Raw genomic sequence first — 18,991 nt, 5'->3', positions numbered from 1 at the left:
TCGGACATCCCTCTCACAATCCTGAACTGCTGGCTCCTAACCACTCACCTGCCTGCCTGCCTGCCTGCCTGCCTGCCAGCCTGATCGCCCCCAACTGCCCTCCCTTCCTGGACTGGTCACCCCCAACTGTCCTCCCCTGCCAGCCATCTTGTGGCAATATCGCGCAAGGGTGTGACGTCACCTAGGCTTTCAGTATTAGGATTCCCTCCTCAACAAAGTGAACAGAGAGATAAAATAGTCTTGATAAACTTATGCCTATCAGCAAAAATACTTCCAAAAGCATCGAATAACTGATATATTGAGGCTTATGAGAGAGAGAGAATTTATGCACATATTAAAGTGTAGTTATTGCAGTCTAAAATGATTCTTGAAGTTTATTAATTTAATTGTTCTTTTATTGATTTGGAAGATCTTTCTTGGAACTAGAAAACATATTTTTGGCATCTAAATTAGCTAATTCTTCTGTCAGAGAAATTTCTGGCAATATTATACAAAGTATAAAAGAAAGTCAGTCTCCCTAACTTCTCTTCTCTTGTCTTTATTCAATTTCCAATAAAATATATACAACTGAGAGGATTCTTTTAGGGGTTCATTTTAGCTGCCTTACTAAATTAATATTTTTCTTAACTTTATTCAATACTAGAGGCCTGGTGCACCGATTTGTGCACTGGTGGGGTCCCTCAGCCTGGCCTGCGGGGATCAGGCTGAAACTGGCTCTCTGACATTCCCCGAGGGGTCCTGAATTGTGAGAGGGCAGTTCTTGGGTGACACACCCCAGAATCAAGCTCCCTCCTCTCTGGTTCCGGGTGCATCACCCAAGAATCGCAGCTGCCAAGTCACTGCAGCTCGGCAGCTCCTGTACTAAGCACCTGACCCCTGGTGGTCAGTGCGTGTCATAGCGACCAGTCGGAGCGTCTGCCCCCTAGTGGTCATTGCGCGTCGTAGCTACAGGTCGGACAGTGGGATGGTCACTTAGGCTTTTATATATATCGATAAGTGAAATTGCTGGATAAATCATGACCATAATCTATGTCTGAACTCTTTCTAGAACCAAAGAATTTTAGACACAGAAGAGACCTTAGGTTAAATTAACCTGGTCCACAGTGAGTGGTTACTCGCAAGGTATAGAAAATACCAGGTTGGCTTCCAATTTTGGGTCCATATTTAATACAATAATAACTGAATGAGTAGAAAAAAGCACACATTAGACTTATGAGATATAACCAAAGGTATATTCACAGTATTATTTTCATTATTTTTTAAATAAATGAAACATTATTTCAAGGATTTACTTAAGAGATAGGAAGAAAATAAGTAAAATCTAAATATTTCAGAAGGAAGTACATAATGTAGCTTCAAGCAGAAATAATTACATAGCCAAATAATGGAAATGACAAATATGAGACTTTTATAAACAATAGAGAAAAACTCTGATTAATCAAGTTGTTTCCAAAATGAGAAATGGGATATTACAACAGTTATAGAATACATTTAAAAATAACATTATTCTAAAAATAATACTAATATATTTAATAACTTCAAGAAAATGGACAATTTTCTAAAGAAAATTATAGCAACATCCAGAACTAATTGAACATGGACTTAAACAAAAAAATTTTGCCCTACTGGTTTGGCTCAGTGGATAGAGCATCAGCCTGCAGACTGAAAGGTCCCAGGTTCGATTCTGGTCAAGGGCATGTACCTTGGTTGTGGGCGCATCCCCAGTAGGGGGTGTGCAGAAGGCAGCTGATCGATGTTTCTCTCTCATCAATGTTTCTAACTCTCTATCCCTCTCCCTTCCTCTCTGTAAAAAAATCAATAAAATGCATATTTTTTAAAAAATTAATAAAGCAAAATTATTGGAAACTGTCAAAAACTTAGCACAAACAAAAAAGCATCTGCAGAGACAGATGGTTTTACACTTGACTTATTGTCAGTTTTCAAGACACAGATAATGTCTGTGCTACAAAAATTTCTGCAAACATAGATAAAAAAAGGAAAGTTGCCAAATTCACTTTAAAAAGCAGGAACTATTCTGAAAATAAAAGCTGACAAAGATAAACAGAAAAGAAATATGTGCATCCAATGCTTTATGACTGTAGACAGGCAAAATCCTGAAGAGACTACAACAAAATGGTCTTTATTCCAACAATAAACCTATCCATTATTATGAAATCTATTAATAAAATTTATCACATAGACAAGTTGAATACAAAAATAATATAGTCTTTCCAATTGGATGGCCAAAAAGCTATAGCAAAATCCAAGAACCCTTGAGTAGTATGGGTTTTTAGTATACAGAAATAAAAACGCTTCCTCAACATGATGAAGACTATTAAGCTCAGTCCACAGACAAGCGAGACCCAGTCCGAAGCGCTAGGAAGACGCCATTCCTGTGGAACACTGTCCTGAGGCCAGCGAGGGAAACTTGGAATGGAGAATGTGAAATAATCATTTGCAGATGATATGATGTTAGATCTGGGAAACCCCGATGTAGAAAGATGTAAAGCCATGCAAACCTCGCGTGAAATAAAACGTGCATAGAGAAGCTTAGAACTGTACTATCTACTTTTTTGCCACGTTTTGCTGATTTTCAAAATTCCTTAATGCATCTGTACTGCCTAAGCAATGTACACAAAAGTAACAGTAACAAAATTATCTGTAAACAATAATGCTAAAAATACTGGCAAAAGGAGGAACAGTCAGTCCCGTGATGCTGAAACCCTTAGTGGTCTTGTGTATGGACGTCTATCCAGACATATCTGTGTGTGTGTGAATTCAAACCTATAGAATGATGTTTCTCAGCTTGGAATGTTACAGACTTCAGACAACATGGGCATCATTTTATTTTTTTAATTTATCTTTATTGTTGAAAGTATTACAGATATACTTTTTCCCCCACTGACCCCTGCACCCTGCTCCACCGTCCCCAGGCCTTACCCGCACTACTGTCTGTGTCCAGGGGTTATGAATATTTGCATGTAAGTTATTTGGTTAAACTCTTCCCACCGTCCCCCTTCCCTCTGAGGTTCATCAGTCTGTTCCGTGCTCCCAACATGGGCATCATTTTATATAAATAGATATATTTGCCCAAATCATTTCAGCAACCTGATGTATAATAGTTCCTTGAATGAGTTTGCTAGAATTTTCTTAACCAGTGCCTTATTAATGGAATTTAAGTTGTCCCAGGTTTTAATTTTTACAGATAATGCTTCAATGGGCATTCTTGCTTATGTCTTTTTGCACTTATGTGAACATTACAGTAATCCATTGCTGTGTAACAAACTGCCACAGAATTTAGCAGCTTAACGTCATCCTTTATTTTACCTCAAGGGTTTGTGTGTCGGGAATTTCTAGGCGGTTCTTCCGTTTCCTGTGGCATTCAAGGAAATCACTCCGTAGTATGTGGGTGGCAGGTGTGCTTGTCTGCAATGCAAGGCAGAGTCCCTCTTGTGAATGGCCCCGTGACGGGGATGCTGGGAAAGCTAGGCTCAGAGGGGACTGTTGACAAGAGCGCCTCCATGTGGGCCCTTCAGCATGGACGTCTCCATGTAGTGGGCACCTCACATAGCAACTCGGAGCTCAAGAACGTGTTCTAAGAGACCCAGATGGGAGCTGCCAGGTGTTTTAGGAACTAACCTTTGAAGTTCCAGCACATCCCTTTCTCCATTTTCTACTGGCCAAGGAATCCCCTCGAGCCATCCTGAAGTTAAGGGCAGGGGCATTAGACTCTCCCCTCAACAGAAGGAAGTGACTGCAGCCATCTTTAATTTAACACAGTGAGTAAATAAACCTAGGTCCCTGAAGTGTAATGCATGGCCCAAGGGTGCGTGCGTTTTAAATCCCTTTCCAAAAAGTTTACACCAAACCCGTTTTAAAGAAATTTTAGTGTGCACTTTCCAAATAGGCATGTACATCAATGAGTGGACTGTCTCTGAGAGGCCCACAGATACATGTACTATGTTCTCCTGAGTTGTTCATAAAGAGTCAGTGATTGCTGTGAATCATGTATGCAGCTCAGCAAATGAAATACGACTACTGATATGAAATATCAAAAAATTGGGAAACATCTTTAAGGTAAACACTTAGGGTTTCTCCTTTATCTGTAAAGCTCGTTGCAACTCTGAACATACTGATTTTAGGTGGTTTGCAATAAGGTTCAAGACTGTCGGTCAAAGGCAAACAATCGGTCTACTGTGCTGAGAGGTAAAGCTCCCAATGGTGGGATTGCCCCATGCTGAGACAATACTTCTCGTTCGTTTTTGAATCGTCTTTACCTTTTCACCGCGGGTTGCTTGTAGATGTCCACTCCCTTTCCTCCCCTGAAGCTGGTGGGGGAGAATGTGGAGCCTTCCTCCACTTCAGGGGAGATGCTGCCACGCACCTCATACTCGGAAACAGCATCTGCTATAAGCACCGGAGAACTCAACTCATGACGACTTAAAACATGCCATGGACTGTGAACGGCAAAACCAGGATGTGTGGGCTCAGGATAGGTCAGCAATAGTCCATCATATTTTCAAGGATTCCGTTTCTTTCTTCCTTTCCATCCACTATTCTTAGCTGGTGGCTTCTTGTCCTCATGATGATTGCTTCATGGGAGGAAATTTGCTATGTTAGCTCTAGAGATAATATTCATATTCAAAACATTTTAAAACTGGAGAATGAGCTCTCCTCTCATATTATTCCTCTTTATAGGGTAACAAAAGCCTTCTTAGAAGCTCCTCGGTCGGCATCTTATTGGTCACACGTGGTTACCCACTGCTCTCAAGGAGGAGGGGAAAGCATTCCCTGATGTTCCAGTCTCTACTTGAGTTGTTCAAGGAGAAAGAGATTAGGTGGGCATGGCTTTCTGTGAGTGAGCCAACAGTTTGTCATACAAAACGAAACAGAAACCAAGTTGAGTCTTGGGATAAGGCTGATGAAGTCCACTCAAGAGTACTTTTAGCCCTGGCCAGTGTGGCTCAGTTGGTTGAGTGTTGTCCCTTGCAACAGAGGGTCACCAGTGTGGGAGGCAGCTGATCGATGTTTCTCTCTCTATTCCTCTCCTTTCCTGTCTCTAAAATCAATAAAAACATTTTTTTAAAGAGTACTTTTAGAATAAAACCAGAAGTCTTTGCTGTTACATATCCAGCCCAATTTCTCAGCACAGGTTAGCAAGTAATGGAGCCCACCCAAGATATTCTCAGTCCTTATTCAGACTCACCTTTCTTGGAGGCCTAACAAGGGGAGATTTTAGTGAGCTTGCTGTTTAGAATTCTCTCTCTCCCACCCCACCTCCTCCTCCTCTAAATCTAGCCTTAGTATCTGCATTCCATTCGTAAACTTTATTGTTTTTTATTGTTGGCGGGAAGGACAAAGGAAGCTGTCAGACAGGCAAACAGCACAATGTAGAGGAAAACACAAAAACTTCAGAGGCCCTGGGTGAAGAACGCAGGTTTTATTCCTAGACCTTGTGCTAGTTATGAAATCTGTGACTCCTGTTTAACTTATTTGAATCTTAGTTTCTGCATCTGTAAATGAGGAGCGGCAAAGGATTGCATCTGGGGCTACATTCTATTATTTTAATGATGTCACAGAATAGCCAAAGATTAATTAATCTTAAGGGAAGCTGGCTTATGACTCACTGAAGACATAGCATCAACTATCATCTTCATCTTCATCACCATCTTCATGGACATTGAAATCACAGGCCATATGTGAAGTACTACATGTGGAATATGTCAGATAATTCAATCCTTATAATAACCCAGTGCTGCAAATCTTATTCTTATCTCCATCTTTAGAGACGACACAGGTGAAATGAGGAGTGGTAATTTGCCCAGAATTGCTTGGAAATTTACAAGGGCAGGCGTTAAACAAAGTTCTATTTGATGACAGAGGCTAAACATGTATCCATTATACCATTGATGAATGGAAGAAGATCTCAATGAGCTATGAGATTAGTTGTTTTGATTTTCAAATAAAACATATTCATTAAAATAGTACCAAGATAAGAACGTACAAGCTGTCTGTATGTTGCCAATGGACTCTGGCTAGAATGAACTAGCTTTCAGATAGGCGTTCACTGGGAATGTTTGTGAGCAGACCCCGCAGATGGAGGCGAGGCAGAGGCACAGAAGAGTGGCTATTCACCAGGCACCTGAATACTGATGAGTCAGAAGACTAGTTTCTTTAAAATATGTTTCTATTGACTTCAGAGAGGAAGGGAGAGGGAGAGAGAGAAACATCAATGATGAGCGAATCATGGATCACTGCCTCCCGCACGCCCCACATGGGGATCAAGCCTGCAACCTGGGCATGTGCACTGACTGGGAATCGAACCGTTCATAGGTCCTGGTTCATAGGTCGATGCTCAACCACTGAGCCACACTGGCCGGGTAAGACTAGTTTTTTGATAGTTTTCTAACTCTGTACCTAAGAGAGAACCTGTGGGCCAGCAAGGAGCCGCAGAGCGCCCTGTGAGCACGTAAGGACATTGCAGGGCTTGTCCTGTCCCTCCCACGCCGAGCGGATGAAGAGGTGGCCGTGTCCAGGCAGAAGGACAGGCGGCAGGTGGCACAGGGCAGACACGGGAGGCAGCTGAGCAGGTCCTCTGCCAGAGCAGGCTCCTGCCCACGCCGCGGCCACACAAAGCGGGTGGCCGGCAGCCTGGCCGCGTGGCCTGAGCCCGGGGGCCGTGCGGGGCCGCCCCTCACCGCTGGGGCAGAGGAGGCGCTGCTCCCTTTGTGCTCCGCTCTTGTCGCTCTAACGGGACAGGGAAACGTTTTCTTTTCTGCACGAGCTTTGGAAGGAAGCTCCCGGCAGCCGGGCCACGGCGTTTGCACCTGAACCACAGACACCGCCCCAGGGAAGGCGCTGAGATGCACCAGACGCGTCCCACCGGCCGTTTGGGCTGTTCTGGGAGCCAGGCCTCCTGGACGCTCAGGACCGGCCGCCCGGGAGCAGACTCGGAGGCCCCGCCAGCGGACGGGACGCGGGGGAAACTGAGGATGAAGGCTTTCCTCCCTGCGTGCAGCTGGTTTGGCAAATATTTGTGTTTTCCCTGAAGAAATGCAGGCACCGCGTGGCGTTTGGAAACACGCTGGATAGGGTGACACGGTGAAGAGACTCCTGCACCCAACTGCGTCTGCAGAGCGGCTCTTGCACGGGGAGAACGAACTGGAGGGTGAGGAGCAAGCTGAGAGTCAAAGCTCATCCCCACGGCATGGCGCAGTGTCCAGTCCAGCAGTGCCAGCCCTGGGGGGAGGGGGCCCCCAACAGTGACTTCGCTGGCCGAAGCCTTCCTAGAATTAGGTGGGTGAGCTGCTGACTCAGGAGGCACCCAGAGGGGCCGCGAGCAGGCCCAGAGGAGGCGGACACGGGACAGAAGCATGCGAGGAAGGTGGCAGGCCGGGGCACTTTCTCCTGCAACTTCTTCCCATGCTCCGGGTTTGCTCTGGGTTTGCTTACTTGGACCCCTAGCTGGAAAGAGAGATAGGAGATGAGCTGAAGAGCTCACTTCCCATCAGTCAGGATGACAATGGTCCTTGTCTTCAGCTGCTGAGCCGCTCCGGCCAGCGCCGCCTGGGGGACAGCCGTGCACAGAGCGTCCCGGTGAGAGTCAGGGCCGCACCACATTCTAGAAGGATGACGCCATGTCCCTGACCCCAGGTGGAGAAGCCTTAATAGGTCTTTTCCTGAAATGGAAATTCCGCAGCCCGGGATTACGCGGAGAGTTTCCAGGGCTCCTTGGTTTTTACAGCCGCATGGACATTTTCTAGTCCTGCCTTTTACAGCCCTCCTGGGAAACTGAGGTGATTTCTTTTTCAAACACGAAACCCACACATGTTCAAACTGCTCTCGAGTTCATTAGTTGTTGTTTTTTCCCGACTATTAAAATGCATTACTTATTTGGTGGGAATGACCCCATGTCTCCTGTTGACTGGAATGTCTGTCTCCATTGGAGAGCCCAAACCTGAGCCTTTTGTACTTATGAGACAGGCAGTCACCTCCAGAGTATGATTTGAGGGATCCAGGACACTCCCCAAATAAAAAAAATAAAATAAAAACATTGCTCTCTATATTGCCCAAGTGTTCATTTTGTGGGGGATTCCATGATTTACACAATCCCACCTCCAAATGTCCTTTTTTTTGTTTTGTTTTTCATTTGTATTGAATTTAGAGAGAGGAAGGAAGAGGGAGATAGAAACATCAATGATGAGAGAGAACCACTGATCGGCTGCCTCCTGCAAGCCCCCGACTAGGGATGGAGCCCACAACCCAGACATGTGCCCTGCCCGGGAATGGAACCATGACCTCCTGGTTCCACTGAGCTGCGCTGGCCGGGCAGCAGCGTCCCTTTACCTTCAAAAAAAAGTCCAGCTTAACAGAAAAGATGGAGAACATGGATTTGGCAGAGGATTTCCAGAGAAAATTGGATGCAGGAGTCTGTCTGGCTCATAAGAATTGCCAAACCGAAGTCAGCCAGATGGCTGTTCGGTTGCCAGCAAAGGGTATGTCATGGGAAAACCGTGTCTTCACTGATGGGTTAGAGACCTCCTCTTCTTCACAAGCCCTCCTGCATCTTTCCTTCCAACAGTGTCCGAACGCTGTGGCAGGTTAGTGTTTTGAGACGTTAGCCAACGGGGTTTCTCCGTGTTGATACATTAGCCAACAGGATCTCTCTGTAATTCTATGTGCTTTACGGCCTCTCCCAGAGCTCACACAGCCAGAGGCCTCCGAGTTCACACCTCAGCGTAGGGACATGATGGGAGAAGCCCGGGGCCAAGGGCAGAGTCAGACTGCTGGCTGTGGAGGAAGCCGGATGTGGGACGGGAGTGAGAGGCAGCAGTCCAGAAAGCGGCGTCCGACCTGGACGCTAGTCCCGTCCAGCTGGAGCGGGGCCTTGCTCTGGGGCGTCCAGGCTGTCCGTTGAATGTGTGTGTGCGGTGTGCGAGGGCTGAGGCCGGTAGATGTGGTTCCAGGGGAAATGAGAAATAACGTCCTACGAAAGACCAGCATTTATTTAAACAGATTACCCAGTTCTGCAAGAAAGTCTGAGAGTGGCTGGGGTGCTTATTCGTAGCCAACTCTCCCTCCCTGACCTTCTGGAACGCTTCTCTCAGTAACGTAACTGGGGACAAGGTAGAACTGAAGCCACATCCCCGGCAGAGGCGCTGCTGGCTGGCGGGGTGTCTCGCTCACACACGGGAGGGAGGTCTGAGCGCGGCCTCCGGGATGGCAGGCCCCTCTGCTGGCTGAGGTGCCCCGGAGAAGAGCTGGCCATGGCTGCGGACAGCACCCCTGTGTCAACCTGGGGACGGGTGCCCCTCGCCCAGGGCCTCAGCCTGGAGGTCCCGGTGGAAGGACCCTCTGACTCAGACCCGATCGCTCATCCGCTCTTCCCGAGGGGCCTGGGCAGCCGGGAAGGGCCGCCTCCTGTCGAGAGGCCCCAGAGCAGCTGGTGACTCGGCCTCCAGAATGGCGCTGCCAGGCTCAGCTCTGACCTCTTGGCCGAGCCCTGGCGCTGAGGTCACACACAAGCTCCTGGACCTCTCTGGGTCTGCGTTCTCTACCTCCAAGTGCACAGCGTCCGGGAGAGTTAGGAGGTGAGCACGGGGGAGGCACTGGGCCTCTGGGCCATGGGGGTGCGCTCCTTGGGTAAGCTGTCCTCATGCAGCCCGGCGGGCATGGGGTGACACTGAGACAGCACAAGCGCTCTTAGGGGACAACATAAGCCCCCCAACCTGTCCATGTCATTATCCTCAGAATTAAAAAAAAAAAAGGCTTTATCCATCTGGTATTTTTTCAACTTCTCTTACTTTTAAATTCTTATTGTTCTAATTAGGGGTTAATATCAGGTCAAATACCTGTGATTCCTTTTAAATTTTATTTTGGGTGTTGGGAGGCCGTTTAGAGTTAATTAACTATAACACACAAAATTCTTAAAATGTCAATCTTTGTGTTTTTTTGTAACCTGGAATTTAAACAATTCAAAGAAAAAAGTATTCATCATTTGAGAGGGCACTCAAACTGACCAGTCCCTAACCCTTTACACCCCAACTCCGGTATCTAGCCGGTTAGGTTTAAAAGGATTGCCGTTTTCACCAAATTACACCATTCATTTGTTATTTAGACTCATCTGTTTCATGATGTCCCTCCCCCAGAGACGAGGAAACACAGTGACAGTCAGCTTTGCCCTTGGCCACTGTCCCTGCTCCTGTGTGAGGCTCCCCACCTCCTGGGACATGCTCGTCACGGGCCTTCTCCACCCACCTTCCATTTTACCGTCTGACGCCAGCAAATCCCCGAGGGGCATGTCGCTGTACGCTTCTTGCTTCTGCCTCCATTTCAGGAGCATCCACTCGATGCCACGTGCCATGGTCGTTGCTGGGAAACCTTGTGTCATTGACGAGCCCGTCTTTGTCAGTCATCCCGCGCGCCCCCCCACCCCCACCCCCGACTTGGAGAAGCACTAGGATCTGTTTTTCTCTTTGTTTTTCATTCACAAACTGCATCTTGGTAGGGCAACTATCAAAGCAGATGTGGGTATTTTGTCCTCCACTGATTTCCATATCTATTCATTTTTCCCTCTTTTCTTCTTCTTTCATGTTCATCTTATTTCTCTGTCTCCTCTTTCCCCATTCCTTACCAGTCCTTTTATAGTACCAAGGTGTGGAAGCCACTGAATTAAATAAAATTTTTTAAATGTACTAAATCTGGTTGTACGGATGGACCCTCCCCAGCAGGGAAACACTGGTTCTACAGGTGACATTGAACTTGGGGCCTTGGAGGGTGCTTTCTCAGAACCCAAAGCGCTCTAAAGCATCTGCAGGCTGTTAAAGGGGTGGTGTTGGATGACGGGACATTTTTGTACCCAAACCTGTTCTCACGAGGAGGAGTTGACTCAGATGGGTTGTTACGTCTTGTGATGCTGAGCGTGCAAGGACGATGCACACGCTGTTGGGCTCAGTCTGTCCTGTAGGAACATGCTGAGGGCATCACTCTGGCTGAAATCGTCACTTCACCTGAAGCATTTGGTGGAGACAGAAATCAAGCAGCTAATTTCTGGGCTTGCTGAGACCACCCGCACCCTCTCCCTGGTTGTTCTGCGGAGGAGGCAGCGGTGGCCACGGGAGAACATGAATCCATCAAGAGGTCGCGTTAGTAAGCACCTTAACAGGATTCAGCAAAGTGACATTAACTGGAAATATATGAATTTCTTAAACGTCACACTTAGCAAAAGGCATGCACATTTATCATTCTTTTCCTACAGCAAAGTTGACTATTGAACAAATTGGTAAAAACGAAGTAAACCAGCAAAGAATTGGCCAGTCTGTGAGACACCAAGAAAAACTCCAGTTCCTTAAACAGCAAGTATAAAAAGAGTTTTGGTCTATGGTGGCAGTATCTAAGCCAATGTTAAGTTCATAATGTCCGAGACCTTAGAGGGAGATAGGAGACTAACTGGGGTGATACTCACAAGTTTTAAAAATGAGCACTAATAATCATATGCCTGGGTAGTGTGAGGTCTGAGAAGTAAACAGTATTGAAATTTAAGTTATTTTTGATTTGAAAATCTGCATGCTCTGCGGTGAGAAATCAACAGCCAACTCGGTTAAATGAACTCTCTCAGCCACCGTGAGACTGCTCCCCCCTAGAATGTGTGCAAGGTGGAACTGAAGCCATACGGACACATTTTTCTAACTTTTCCAAAGATGCACATGCAAAGAAGATAGAAACTTAGACTTCCTTTGGGCTGCAAATGGCTAATTAAAAAAAAGAAAGAAAGAAAACGGAGAACGAGGCTGAGTAGGTGCAAAGCGTTTTGTTGTGTGTGTGTGTGTGTGTGTGTGTGTGTGTGTGTGTGTGTGTTTCTCCTAAAGCAGATTAACTCGCTGGGCACTTCTCTGAGCAGCTTAAAAGGTTCACGTTATATGTGGCAGAGTGAATAGGTAATGATATACGCCTCATTCACCAAAGAAACAAATGTTTTGTCCCACAACTCTAATTCTGTATTTGGTTGTAAGCTAGAGTGATATAATATACACTAGTATTATTGTAAAACAAGAGTTTATTACTTGGCTGAGTAAGCTGATCTTTGGAAAAGTGTACAAGTGCTTTGAAATAAAATAAAAACGACTTAATCCAATCTCCCTTCATACAATTTCTCTCAAGGAGAACAGACACAGCCTGTTAAAATAACAAAGAATGTAGAGTTTCCATTCACGGACAAAGTGTCCTCATTCAAACTCCCATCCCAGGCGCCTCGGCCGGCTCAGCTTTCCTAGCCCTGGCGAAACGTGATGCCCTGGAGCCTCCGGGATTCTGTTTTCTGTTCCCTGGCCGAGCTTTTCACGCGTCACAGACCCGGTGACACCTCAGTGACACCCCCTTCGGATTGCCTTGTTGTGCAGAAAAGGCAGAGAAAGGGAGGAGGAGAAACCTCAGCCAGGTGAGCCGGGCGACGTGGCCGCCACCGCGGACCCTGAGCCGGGGCCAAGCTGGGCGGCTGGGAGATAAAACCAGCGCTGGGTGCGGTGATTTCACAGACGTGTTAAGTTACAGCGCCCGCCCGCCCGAGGGCTCTGCGTCCTGGCGGCCCACCATGAGGCTCTGCAAGGGAAAGGGACCCACCGGCAGGATCTCCAGCCAGCCTCTGCCTCTGAGCAGACCAGCGTCATTCAAATGCAATCAGGAGACCAAGTGACTGCGGAGCTGTCGAATTTTACAGGAGATGGGGACTTGGGAAGGCCACCTGCCGCTGGAGCGGGAGGAAGGGGGGATATTTGGGCCTGGAATCCTGTTCGGCCACGTGTCTGTGTCACTGCTAGAATTCAGCCATAGCTACGCACATGGCGGTGTGCACCCGTCCAGATTCTGTAGGAAATCACAAACAATACATATTTTCTAGTTTCAGAGTGAGTCAAAACAATAGGCTTCCTACTAATTTGAGCAAAATATGTACATACCTCTGACTTTCTGTCTTGCTAGCAATAGGTCTCTAATGTATTCATCCCCCCAAAGACTTCTTTAAGTGTCTTCCAATAAAAAATATATATATATGAAAGGTTGAGATGTGATTTTGCACAGGATCACACAATGAAAAACAAATGTCAAAGTAAATTTGACAATTGCTTCTGATTACGGCATTTTGAGATTCTCGAGCATTTTAGGAAATTCTTAAACCGGTGTTCTTTTTTTTTAAACTAAACATAACCTCCCTTGAACCCAACCACATTCCTGCCCCTCCCCCCTCAGTCAGTCCCTGGGCTTCTTGTGACTCACCATGTCTGAGACAGGCCCCGGGGTGAGTGCTGCTGGGCTGGCTGCTGGCCTGGCTGCTGGCTGGCTGCTGGGCTGGCTCTCAGTGTGAAAGGCTTTCCTGAGGCCTGGGCTCCTCTTAGGCAGGAAGGAGGCCAGGCCTCTCCTAGGAGGCCCGTTTCATCGAGAATCCTTGTTCCCACTGTCTCTGTGGGTGGCTCACAACTTCGGGCGGGGGGGGAGAATTAAATCAAGTGTGAACCAAGGCTACAAACCAGAGCTCCTATAGGCAATGGGAATATTGATTTCCTTCTCGGAAAGTTCAGGGCGGGCCTGAGTTACTAATGGGACCGATTATTACCCAAACATAGCTGTCCCGTTGGCTGTTTTCTTTCCGCAGTTCTGAGCACAGTGTATTATTCTACAACAGAATGCCTCTTTCAGCTGATGTGCTCAACGCTAAACCCAATCTCAGTCCCTACTGAGTCAGGCAGCAGGGCTCGGTCCCACTTGGGAGAGCGTTTCTGAGCATCACAGAAGGACAGCCAGGCAGGCGAAGGGCGCACCTCCCCAATCCCTTCTCAGGGTTCCACTCCATGGGCTGCTGATTGGCCATCATGCTTACACACCTGAAGTTACAACTTTCTGTTTATCAAACACTATAGAGTCCATGAGGATTGTAATGTTGAACTTGGTCTATTTGTGCCAAATTGCCTGAAAACAGTAATTAGAGACAATTCAGCATAATGAGTACAGAAGTTTCAGAGAAATCACCCTGACAGAAAATTAATCATATTCATTAAACAGGAAGGGATCGAATTCGAAAGTCATATCTATTCATGGTTTTATTTTTAGAAATCATCTTCAATTTTTTTCTTCTTAATTCATAAGACAATAATGTAGACAGAATTAAATAGTTAGCTAGTAAAATGATTACATTAAAATGTTATTTTTTAAGTGAAAATTCCACTTAAATTCTCCAAAAATCAATTTCTAGTTATATTCTTACACTGCTTCTTTTTACATTGATGTGACTTTAAAATTGCTTTAATATGTGAACAATAAAATATTAGTCAAGTTTGAATTTTTTCCAGTTTTTTAGTTCTATTATCCTGAATAACTGAGCAGAAAAGTAAATATATTGAGAAAAGTGTACTGAATTCGACATTGAGAAGTCTAGCTAGAACATGAGTTTGGAAATTAATGATGAGTAAAATTTAAACAGAATAGATATCCTTAGACATCCATGAAGTGAAGTTACTCTTTTTATTGTTGTAATTACTGATAATTACTGATCCGGAAGGACTTACCAGAGTTTAATCAGGGCAGGTTAACCCTTCATGGTGGGACTGAAATGTGGTTTTTACAGAAAAAGATGTGAATTGTGGGTTTTTGACTGGAGATCACCAGTGTTGGCACAACTCAAAGAGAGATATAGTGTAAATTTACTATGTTCAGCACTAGGAAAGTTTAGGCTGTTTGCTGCTGAGGCAGGGCTGTGATTCATGCTTTCCTTAAAGAAAAACTCATAAAAACATGAGATTTTGCCTTAGCCGGTGTGGGTCAGTTGGTTGGAGCATCATCCATACATCAAAAGGTTCCGGGTTCTATCCGCGTTTGGGACACTGAAGGGAGACAACTGATCGATGACTCTCTCTCTCTCTCTCTCTCTCTCTCTCTCTCTCTCCCCACCCCCCCCCCCGTTTCCCTTCCTCCTCCCTCCCTCTTTCTCTAAAATTAATAAAAGCCTGTGAAACAAAAACAACACATGAGATTCCCTCTTTTCCAATTCCAGGTTCCGTGTGTAGTCTTCGATTTGCTAATTCAAAACTGTTCCTCCCAAAAAAGCAGTCCCCTGGGTCACCCCCCCTAGTTTCCACTTTAGTTTTCAATCCATTTTTGTGAATTGGGTTACTATCTACCGAAACACTTAGTCTTACCAACTCAGATTGAAGTGTAAAATCAAACTCCATCAAAATGTCTCCTTGCTTCTAGTCTAAATATATCCATACATATCACAAGCTAATATGGCAAAAATATAAAATTTGACTTTTAATTCCAAGTCTATCTCTTTCTATAAGAAAATGGCACGACATCCAGTCAATTTTTCTAACAAAAACACACACACACCAGGAACCATCCTTGATTTCTCTCCTTTTCTCACTCTCAGTATACAGTCAAGCAGTCCTGCGTGATTCACCCTGAACATACATCTCTGTCCATCCACTTAGCCTCTCCTTTGGTGTCTCCATAGTTCCAGCCACCATCAGCCATTGCCTGGGCTCCTTCTACAGCCAGCCAATTAGGCTCCAAGTGTCCTCCTTGTCCTTCACTCACATGTTCTAAGCACCGATTCTTTTATACCATGTTATATGGTGCCGCTCCTCTATTCAGAAACTTCTGGTAGCTCCCATGTCACTCAAAAAAAGTGAAAGTCCTGCAATACCTCCTGTGATGGGCCACCCACCAGCTCTCTCTCTGACTCCGATTTGACCGCCTCCCACAGATTCACCTGCTCCAGGCACCCCTGTCACCTCGCTCCTCCTCATAATGCAACTGTGCTTCAGCGCTCCGTCATTGCCATTTCTGCAGTCAAGGATGTGGAGCATGAACTTAGGAGGTCCGTTAGAAAGTTCTTGAAGAAATGAAGCCAAGAGATACCAGCAGGTTAGATTACAGTAGCAGTAGAGGAGAGGCAGAGAAGTTGGATTCACATGTTTTGAAATGTACTAATATGTAAGATGAGGGAAAGATAGGAATCTCGGATCACTGCTAGGGTTTTAGGCTTGAGCAACTGACTGTACTGTGGCATCATTTACAGAGAAGGGATGAGTAGGAAGAAGGGTTTGGGGCTGTGTGTATGGAGCCAAGAGGTCCCTTTGTTTTGTTTTGTTACGTTTTGCTGCATTGAAGTTTATCTGCCTTTTACACTTCCGAATGAAGCTATCAAGCAGGCAGTTGGATATACACCATTAATCAAATGAATGATTAATGAATAAATGCCTTCTGGAAGGTTCTCAAACTATTCTTTGTTAGAACACCAAGATTTTATGCTTGCACATATTAAATAAATGTTGTCTTTCTTTAGTAAATGAAATAAATGCTAATGCAAGAATTTTCTCAAGTGTAAATGTTGACCTAATTTTTTTCTTAAATTTCCATTTATCTATAATAAAGTCTGGATATATGCAGCACACTTTTGGATATCATTTAATGCTTTTTGTACATGTGTAATATTTCTCTCTTTATGACTTCTTGCCAAGATGGCAATGTCTTTCAAGTGGTAAGCCACTTGAAAACATCTGAGGACCCCTGTGCTGGGGATTTGAAGAGGCGTCCAAGCACCCAGATGTGATCATCTTCAAGATTCTGCCTTTCTACTTAGATTTTGTCCTCTTTAGAGACTTTAGGAACAAGTTACAGGAAAAATGTTTCTACAATGGTCAGCAGATCCAAGACTGTGGAATAATTATCAGCTCCAGTAAAGCCAACTATGTCCTTCCTATTGATCCTGGAAGGGAAATCATGGAGACTTGGTACCAAATTTCAGAATGTCTCTAACTGAGCTCACCATTAGAAAGTCATTGTTCAACCACTAGGACCCTACCAGTCACATGTTACCAACAAGGTGGACGAATTGTGTATGGAAATAGAAATGAAGAAAGACTTTTTATAAAGAAGAAAATGCTGCTCAAAGTAAAAGTGAAAGCAGCAAAGAGGAGATAGATTAAAATTTTATTGGCTTATTTAGCAGCACATTGTTAATTGTAAATGAAGCTGTTTCCCGCCTCCTAATGTTCACACCTGGCGCTGTAAAAAATTCATAGCATGTTGTGGGCTGTGGCTGTCAGTGCTTCAGTCATTTTGACTCACAAGTTGTTGATGTTGTTTGAATATAATTTATGGGATGTTTATATCTTATCCAACAACATTTTATTTTCCACATGAGTTTTCCAATGGCTTTAGACAATTTTTAATTTCCTTGTTGGAAAATCTCTAAAATCTTTTCAATGAAAAAAAAAAAAGGCAATTTCAGAACTGCTGGATAGTGACACTGATCTCTTTTGTTTCAGAAAAAAAAAATTCAGGTAGTTTGATTCCTAGCTAACATGTCCACATGGAAGAATCTAAGAATAATTTCCCAAGCAGCAAAATAATTTACCTCATCATTAGATAAATTTTAAATTATGAAAACAATTTTATACTTGTTAAAATTTTTATACCTCTTTAAAAACTATTAAAGCAATAAGGAATTAGAAAGAGTAATAGTAATATCATTTTTAACCTGTAATCTCATTTCTCTCTCCAAAAATAATCACTCAATAATTTATGAGCATTCTGCCAATTTAGATATTTTAATATTATCTGTATAATACAATGTGCACATATATTTAATCAAAGGATGCTTTATACCTATTAGACACCCTTGTTTTCAGTTTGACAAAATAGTTTCAATCTTTTTATACATGCTTCAGTCCATTTACTATACAGCTTAAATAGTGTCATTTATGAAGGATACAGAGTGCTTTTGGCAAATAATTTGTGATTTCAAGCTGTGCTGATGTGCAGTGACCAGTGCTGCTACCCTTTACTTCCCTGTACTTCCTGAACTGTGCAGACAGACTTGGGAAGAAATATATGGCATGTTCCAGCCAAAGGCATTTGAACAAACAGATGGACAGATGGACAGATGGACAGCTAGTCAGGTAGCCATTCAACCGTTGCCATGATTATGTTTTAAATTTATCTGGTAAAAGTGGGATTTCAAAGAGTTCTAGGTAGAGATGAATTAATCACAGTTTTTGATATCCATTAGATGTTTGCCTGCACAGTAGTGTTGTTTTTCTAGAAACGCACAAGGAAAAGCTATTGACACGGGAGCTAAACATTTACACCAGTCGTGATGAGTCCAGTTCTTAACCCTCTGCCTTGCTTAAATGTCATGGCCATGGACATTCATCCACGGGGAAGAGCAGAGTCTCTCTCTATCACTCTCTGGTGTCAAACTCCTAGTGGCCACTGATTAGGATAATGCGCCGTCTCAAAGGGCGCGTGGGTAGAAGGAGCCATCTAAGCTTATTCACCCGGGAAACGCTCTGATTCAATCTCACGAGCAGAGCAGGGCTCTGTAAATAAAAACCTAATCCAATCATTGCTGCCCAACCGCTCCCTACAAACTGTAAACATCACTGACCTGAGGGAGCCAAGCCGGACACAGGAGCCTGTTCTATCTCCAGACGCAAGCTAAAAACAAAAGAGGTGGCACTAGGTTAAAAGTCAGGACTAAAGCAAGCGTTGTCATTTGGAATGCTTTGTTTGTGCAGAATATTGTATGCTTCCTTCATAGTTCTTGTTTAGAAGTAGGTAGGAAGCCATTCAGAAATGTGTTGGGGACAAAAATCACATTGTGTCATTAAGAGACAAATGCCTTCAGCTTGAAAATAGCTTCTCTTGTTGTTCCACAATGACGCAGCAGTCCTGCTCATAATATCAATGTTGATGTAAGATTTTTCAGGACAAGGACTAGGAAAACAATATAAATGAGAATAGTTTGTATTTTGAATGACAAAAATCAAATTAGGCCATTCACACCAAATGTGAGGCGACAGAAAACACAGCTGATGCAGTGATTTCTCAGTTAGATTGGTGAACAGTTATTAGAGGCTGCTGTATGGATCACCGAGAGCATTAAAGATATACAAACAGGAACTGGACTTCAACTGTCACAGAGGGGTTATTTAAGACT

Source organism: Cnephaeus nilssonii (assembly GCF_951640355.1).
Source record: "Cnephaeus nilssonii genome assembly, chromosome: 2".
Lineage (NCBI taxonomy): Eukaryota > Metazoa > Chordata > Mammalia > Chiroptera > Vespertilionidae > Cnephaeus > Cnephaeus nilssonii.
This window is presented reverse-complemented; position numbering follows the sequence as displayed.